Raw genomic sequence first — 8,906 nt, 5'->3', positions numbered from 1 at the left:
TAAACTGCATAAACACATTGCATTACACCAAATACACAAAATAATGTTCTTTTTAGCAACATCATATGACCCCCCTTTAAATCTCATTTTGTTAAAAAGAAAAATTGCGAGAAAATTGTATTGTGAAATCAGTATCGTGAATCGCATCGCATTGTAAGTTGAGTGAATCGTTACATCCCTATATGCTACTAGTTTTTGCCGTGGTATCAAAGAAGTATTCTGTTATTTAAATAATAAAGAACCATATTTTTTTTGCTCATCTGCAAAATGACCCGATCTGTTACTCAAAATCTGATATGATAATGCAATATGATCCGAGCCGTGGGTTTTGTGATCCGTTACACCCCTACTCTCTTGACTTGTTATTTGAAGAAAAAAAGCGATCACTGAAGTTTTTAATCATGCTGATTTGTCCACAGTGAAGTTCAGCCGATGTCTTTTTTCTTTTTTTGGGCTACCAAAATCTGAAGAATGTCTGTTCGAAGGGCTATCAGCGATTTTGAAATTTTGCAAGCCCTGGATTGGGAGTGTTGTCATAGGTGTGCTCCAGATGATGGCATGCTGATGCTGATGCTGATGGCATTCCCCATAGTGTCCACTAGAGGATGCAGTGTCTCATTCCCTCTGAACCATTGTTACTTGCGTAACCCGAGATGTTAAGCTGAAGTACCACAATTACTAAAACTAAAACTGGAATAAGAAAAATAAAAGCTAAATAATAATAATAATAATAATAAAATGACAAATCATAGAATTATTAAAACTTAAGCTAAAATTTTAAATGAAAGCTAAAATATAAAAATTAAATAAAATATGAATAAATACTATAATAATAAATGCTATTAAATAATATTAAAATAACACTGCATGGTCTATTTGTGGAATATTAGCAAACTGCATAGAACACAGTATACACTACAATATGCTGCCTACTATTTCTAAAAAAATATGTGTATCATTACACATTATTTATCAATATTTCACATTTAAAACAGTCCTCATCATCTTGCTACAGTACATTTAAATCTTGTCACAATATCTCATTATGTTACGTTATTTGTGGTATCCCACTATTTTTATGTAAAATTGACAAGAAAAATGTGGCTGCTTATATTACTTGTCACACTGTCAACAGAAGGTCATGATAAGTACATCGTATTCTGGGAAACAGTATTCCTTGCAGTATTTTCTGTTGTGAATTGGGAACATTTTGGCAAAGGTATTAGGTCAGAAAACATCATAATGTGCAGTATACACACTTCAGAAACTAATACAAGTATGCAAGCTCAAACGTAGCTTGTCTCTGTTAGAGAGAGCAAGGATGTAGAACTGACCTCTTCAGGAGTGTCTTCCTGTTTCTTCAAGCAAAATTTAAGGGGGTCTGAATACTTTCCGTACCCACTGTATCTAGAGCTGATTGTGTCAGTGGCAACAAGCAGCATTGTGTGAAACCACACAGATGCACTGTTCACCAGGTATGCAAATAGTTAAACCTAACAGTTATTACTCTACAGGGAGGAAATGTTTGCAGAGATAAAAATAAACATCTGTCTAATCTATGAATGCATCCCTTTAGGCCCTCAGCACTAGCACAAAGAACAGTAGCTCTAATTTGCTTTCAATATTTATATTCATTACAAAAATTATTTTGTTGGACTCAAGAGGAGTGCCTGTGATTAGCATCATGCAATGTCTTCAAAAATTACATAAACAAAACCTTTTATATATCTGAAAGTGATAATGAAGGTACAGAAGTAGCTGTTGTTAATTGGATAAAGGGCGACAGGTGAGGGGCGCTGAGAGTCCTACCAGATGAAATCTCTGCAGTGGGAGCAGTAGGTGGGCTGTCTCAGGTAGGTGGCCATGAATTTGTGACCATTGACCTGATGGACGCGCCTCCGGACTGCTCCCTGCCGTTTCCGTGGACGCATTCGCTCACGGAACACTCTCTCCTCATTTTCATTGGATGATGCAGCTGCAGAGTAAAATGACATGGAAAAATAAGTTAGTTGAATGTTATTATATTGAATGTGTATATATTTTAAATAAAACATTTATTTATTTATGTATTTATGTATGTATGTATGTGTGTGTTAGTTTAATTTAACTTTTTAGTTAGTTTAATTATTTAATTAAATTTATTTAATGTATTTAATTTTTATTAGAATATTAGTCAGTTTGAATGCCTAAAGAAAAAAAAGCCTACAATTCCATTCAAAAGTTTGGTTTCAGAGTCAGTACATTTTTTTTTTTTTAAATAATACTTTTTTTCAGCAAAAACATTAAAATCATATCAATAAGAGATGTTCTTTTGAACTTTCTTTAAATCACATCATCTTGAAAAATGTCTCACAAAAAATGTATAATAGTTTCCATAAAAATATTAATCAGCAACTGTTTTAAACATTGATAAGAAATGTTCCTTGAACACCAAATCATTACATCAGATTGAATTCTGAAGGATTACACTGAAGACTGGAGTAGTGATGCTGAAAATTCAGCTTTGATATCACAGGAATAAATTACATTTTAAAATAAATTCAAATAGAAAACAATTATTTCAAATGGTAATAATATTTTACAATATTGCTCTTTTTACTGTATTTTTATACATTAAAAAAATCTTACTGACCCCAATCTTTTGAACAGCAGTGTACATTTTGCATGAATTGAATTTTATTTAAACATTGTCTCCACCAATGGTGAGTCTGGGGTGAGGCTACCTGTTAATTCAACCAATAGTAGATGTGGCTTGAAAACCTGTTTGAAAACAGTTTTTTCACTTATCTTCTTTCATAGTAGTAACTAAAGATAAAAGCCAACATAAACACTTTCTACAGTGAACACACATCCACACACTCTGGTACAGTAGAACATTGGTCAGTCACCAAACACCAAAAATCTGGTCGGTCCTCAAGAAACCTCATGATCTAAAATCAAACCAGCCATCAGAGAAAGTGAACAAACACATCATTGATTCTCAAGCAACTCTTCCCCTCACTTTCCCCCTTTGAGGGCTGCAGTAATTGTGTATATGTGTGTTGATCATGAGAGAAACTGGCGGACGAGGACCACCTGACCAACCATGTGACCCACCGCCATGGCTCTATGCATTCCAGCAGTCAGGTGATGCCCTTAGGGGGAACAGCGTTCCTTCATCACACAAACAACTGTGAAATTACATTCACATCACTATGTGTGTTGTGGCAGTGACAATGTACCCTGTGTCCATCAATGAGAGAGAGAGAGAGAGGATGCCTTGGAGGAGAGTAGAGAGTCTGACAACTTTCTCCCTCTTGTTTTGTTCCAATAAACTTGCCATCCAACTCCTCCCACACTTCTTGTCTTTCAGTACAGCAACGTATATGTGTGGGCTGCATTATTTTAATGCAGTCTGTAAGGGGAGCTGCTGCAGAGGTGTGATTACAGCTAAAAATCCCCATAGGGCAGCACGCAGCCCCCATAGAGCGACTAGGCTTGGTACAATTATCACTGCGAGGTTCCTGGGGGACGTTCGGTGAGCGTGTGTGCGAACGTCTATGTGTATATCTGCGTTCTGTCTCATGCCAGGGTGCTCCTGGGGCAAGTTGTGTGCGTGTGTTGTCTCATATCAGAGTGTCCTGTCTTCAGGAGCAGGCAGCTGCTCGGGAGAACAGCGCGGCAGATAAAAGGGTCATTAGTGGGATAGATGTGCTTACATAATACATTATCCATCTGCTCAAAAAGCAGGGCTTAACCAGAACACACCTATACCTCCCAGCACATACAGGGAGTTCATAAAGTCTGTATTCACTTTATAGATCTAGTCAGAGTATTTAATTTGACATGAACATGAGGCAGGGAGGAAATTAATAGCTTTGTTTTAAAATCTAGTGTGCTGACTAACTAGACAGCATTTTAAGGCATCATAGGCCTAACATAAAGGCAGTTATGCAGCAAAATTATGCTTTCAAAGAGAGATTTTGAACAAAGTGAGGTAAGGCAGCATTGCATTGCAAACCTAGATAGACAGAAACAAGCACAGTGGAAAAAGTTCAGCCAAAACAATAGACAAATTGACACTATATTAAAATATTTTCTTATTTTATAGTTGAAATTTCAAACCAAAAATGAACTATTTATTCATTATTGCAGTTTCTTTTAACTTATCAAAGCATCATGTTGTTAGCTTAGCAATATGCTAACTTAATTGAGTCTCTAACGAGGAGCACTATTTGTGCTGCACAATGTTTCTGTGTATCTTTGTGGAACATACATAATCTCTTCATGAATTAAGTTTTGAAAACTACAAAAATATTCGCATTACAGAGCTTTAAAGGATAGTTCACCGTCCTGAGCGCGTTCGCGTCTTCTTTTTCAGCCGGCGTGTGACGCGTCTTCTTCTTCTTCTTGCTTTACGGCAGATCGCAGACTTATAAGTCCATTACCGCCACCTATCTCTCAAATGGACCATTGACACTCTATCTACAATCTCAATTAGGAGTGTCAATGGTCTATTTGAGAGATAGGTGGTGGTAATTCACATATAAGTCTGCGATCCGCCATAAAGCTAAAAGAAGAAGAAGACGCGTCACGCGCCGACTGAAGAAGAAGACGCAAACGCGCTCAGGACAGTTCGGACATTGCAGTGAATCAGAGGTAAAAAACTATATAAATACAGTTCAGTTTCTTGCACAGACCGATCGTTTCGTGTCTTTACACATCAATGTATCGTCACGAGCCGTAGGGTTTAATTTGGTTTTGTTTGTGTATGTTTTTTTTTACTCTCAATGCCGTGATTCCCATTCACTTCCATTATATGACTGACAGACTGCAACGGTTTGAGTTAAAAATCTTCGTTTGTATTATACTGAAGAAACAAAGTCACCTACATCTTGGATGCCCTGGGGGTAAGTAGATAAACATCAAATTTTCATTTTTGGGTGAACTATCTATCCCTTTAAGGCAGTATGACATATTGAAGCCTCACTGTTGCTTGTGTCAAAGTAAATATGCTGTCCACTCTTATTAAGCTCTATATGGAGATTCCTGGATCTAGTCTGTGTTTCGTTTTACACACACATTGTTATCTGTATAGTGGTTGGCAGATAAGGATGGTTTCAATGGCTGAGACTGATATCTAGAGATAAGGTGCAGGTGGCTAATACAATACTCACACACTATTTATTGCTAACAGTACATACCGTATTGACCCGAATATAAGACAATGTTTTTTTCTTGGAAATACATCTGAAAAAACGCGGTTGTCTTATATTCAGGGTCTAGACTTTGACATGTCAATAATACACCCACAACAATAGGTGGCGCCAAATACGCATAAAACGAGTGTGCCATGAAATACGTAATGTAATGCATGTTGTAAAGATCGCGAGTAAAAACAAAAGAATAAGAAAACCTTACAGCTGCACGAGTCGTGACTGTCACGTTAGCCTGATGGGACCAAACTCCCTTTGTGATTTTAAAACGTAAGACAGTACCCAGATTTGAAGACTACAGTAAGATTTAACTTCTACTGTTAATAAGATTTTGGTAGGCTACTATTAGATGGATAGCCTAAATGTCCTAATTCAGATGGGGTACCTGTTTTTTTTTGTTTTAAATGGTATATCAAAAATTTTATATTTTTTAAATGTGATTGTTGGTACATTTTACCAGCTTTTACCATACTTTCAAAACAAAAATTAAAATAGGAAAAATATGCAATATGAAAATAATTGAAGACAAAATGTGTTTTACTGAGAAAAAAACAAGATTTGGTTTTTAAAAAGCCTTTTTCCAAAAGGTACATCTGGAAAAAGGGGGGTCGTCTTATAATCAGGGTCGTCTTATATTCGGGCCAATACGGTACATATATTGAAATAATGTTGAAATAAAAACAAATAATGAAATAAATATTAGATCAGACTTAAACTTTAAGACTTAAACAAAAATAAGAAATGCTTAAAATGAAATAAGTTTAAGTTGAACTACTAAAATTACTAAAACGGAAATAAAAATCAGTTGAAGTTAAAGGTGCAGTAGGAGATCTGGGAAAATGCTAACTTTAGCCTGATAGCACTGAAAGTGAATGTCCCACCCTCCCTGCAATCGTTGTCCAAAGCCACACCCCCTGAACGCACATACGCTCACAGACCAGAATACCAGAGACAACATTACTACAATACAGCGGTTCCGAATTCCATTTCTTGCACATTTTACATTTCATATGTATCTCTTATCACGTGCGACGTTTGTTCTATTCGACCGTAAGTGCCCTGCGAAGTGGACATCACTGGATATTCCGCCTTGATTCCAGTTTGAAGAGAGCATATATGTTCCATACAAAGGGCATTAAAGTGTGCGAGACGTAAAATTAAATAGTATTTATTTACAGAGGTATATTATGTCACACTTCTCTAGTAAGTTTCGTCTGTGTGCGCAGTGCAAATCCGTGAAGGAATGTTCTGAAGTGAAGTAAACAAACGGATTTCCCCTGCTCAGGGAGTAGGGAGCAAAGAACACTGTGCAGGGAGCATGTCAATCGGCACACAGTTCATGCACTTCTAACGAGCTGGTTATCTGAATCGGGTGTGTTAACTAAGCGAGACATGCAAAATATGCAGAGCGGGGAGGCGCGAGGACTGGAATTGGGAACCGCGTTGGGCTACATCATGTGTCACCAGTGAGAAAAAAATATAGTACAGTTAGTAAAAGTGATACAATACCAGGAAGGAAGATCGGGTTGTTGATGTTGGTCTGCCATTCTCGCTCTGTCTGCACAGCGTGCGTGAACGCGCTGATGACATATCTTGTCTGCACGAACAGGGTGCGCAGAGGTATGCTAATACATATGTTGACAGGCAGATAGGAAGCCAATTAAAATGCTTGGACCGAGCTTTTTGATTGGACGAACATTTCTTGGTCCTACGCCTTCCACAGAATGTATAAATACATATAAATACATTTAGACCACTTAACTTAATGATTGCTATCGGGATGTGAAGAGACTTTCAACCAGCATAACAAAAAATGTTTCTGAAGACAATCACCTATTGCACCTTTAAGTAACTAATAAAAATGAGGAAAGCACAAAAATTAATAAAACTTAAAACTAAGATTAAAATTAAAACTGCAAATATAAAATGAAAGATAAGTCACATAATAATTATAAAATAATTTGAATAATAATTATAATTATGCGCATACTAATGAGAAAATACTAACAAAGACTGCAATAATTGCTGAAAGTAAAGAAATATTAAGAAAGAAAGAAAGAAAGATCACAAACATCTAAAAGGGAAGGAACTACAATACACATACTCACACCTTTACAATCATTATCTATCTCATTCAAGTCTGATGACATGCAGCAGGTGAGAATGCATGAACACGTTCCCTAGTGTCCATGGTGATCAGGGACGACTGCACTCCCTTCCATCCGCACCATATTCATCCTTCTACGCCTCTCTCTGTTGCTCTCTTTTTGTTTGTGTATATTTCGGCCACTATTCTCCTGATTGGCTTATGGAAGGCTGAGCTGATGAGAGTTTGAGCCGAACGGCTGTATTCGCCCACGGTCAGACAGCCAAGAGGAGCTCGGAGCAGCCTCCACCCACGCCAATGCCACTTCAGCCCCAGACACGCCACCCACAAGCACTCTCCAATCCAGCCAGAGCACAGCATGGGACCAATTAAAATGGCATCAATCAGAAAAAGACAGGGATAGAGAGAGAGATTGCAAATCTGCTTATAACTCAGTGACAGTTGGTTCCACAACTTCAGATTGATCAGTGAGTGGCAGATGAGCCACACAACCTTCAACTTCATTATCCCAGGTAAAGTTTAGAGCTAGAGAAATAGTGCAGATTGATAGCACCCTGCAGGTACATGCTGGAACAACCTGGTTAGTGCTAGTTTGGTGCTAGTCTAGCTGGTTGACCACTGTAGTTCTGTTGAATTTGGTCTTTCTATTGAAAACAAATGGAAATGTGTTGGTTAAGACCAGCATCACATGCTACAGACCAAGATCCAAAACGCACCATATGCTGGTCAGTGGCGTGCACGGAGAGGGGGGGTGCTCAAGCCCCTGCCCCTTTAATCGACGGCAGTGTGCAAGTGCCCTTTCAGTGTGATCCGAGGTGCCCACGGACGGCGATTTATACCGAGGAGGAAACCCCCCCCCACCCGGACCGCGATTTCTGACAGCGAATTCTACCGAGGCCACCACCCCCCGGACCGCGATGAGGACTTGGCCATTCATAATTATTACAAATTGACTGTTGTTGAATCTAATTTATAATTAAATGGCGAACCACATTTACTTCCTTTCAAACAGTAATTGATCAACACAAACTGCAAAAGCAAAAGCTATAATCTGTTATAAAATCATCTTGACTCACTCAGTCAGATTAAGTGAAGAGAAAGCACTGTTTGTGCTTCTGCATGTATGCTGCATCAAAGTGCAAGTAGTTCACTCCAGTGCGATTTCAAGTTTTCCTTTCTCTTTGGAGTGTTACAAGCTGTTCGTGAATAGATAAAATCCCTTAAGTTGCAAAGACTAAAGTCTCAGATTTATATATTATTTATTTCTTTATAAAAGTTAAGACTGGTCCATGCCCTCCTAAAACGCCTCGTTTAAACAAGCCCCCACATGTCTACATCACGATGTGGGAAGATTTGCATAACGCCGCCCAAATGTTCACGCAATTGTTGCTGCCACCGCAGCCGCCATGTTGTGAAGACACCGTGTGTTTTGTTGTGAAAGCGAAAATACTTTGTTTGGCCTTCCAAAAGAGGACACGACTAGAAATCAGTGGTTAAGTTGTATTTACAACACTGTTCCAGAACAGTTCAACCCAAATATTCCGATGTGTCCAGCGCATTTTATGGAGGACTGTTTCCTGATCCTGGGAGAGTAGACTACAATG

The 8,906-nt window shown here is 38.2% G+C and overlaps 1 pseudogene; it reads right to left on the bottom strand.

The window, feature by feature from the left end:
• Nucleotides 1-8,906, bottom strand: part of LOC107700125 (protein kinase C epsilon type-like) — a 64,307-nt pseudogene that overhangs the window by 31,943 nt on the left and 23,458 nt on the right.

This window comes from Sinocyclocheilus anshuiensis, unplaced genomic scaffold (genome assembly GCF_001515605.1).
Source record: "Sinocyclocheilus anshuiensis isolate Anshui unplaced genomic scaffold, SAMN03320099.WGS_v1.1 scaffold1135, whole genome shotgun sequence".
NCBI classification, from domain to species: Eukaryota; Metazoa; Chordata; class Actinopteri; order Cypriniformes; family Cyprinidae; genus Sinocyclocheilus; species Sinocyclocheilus anshuiensis.
The sequence above is the reverse complement of the archived record's forward strand: the minus strand, read 5'-3'. Positions and strand labels throughout refer to the sequence as shown.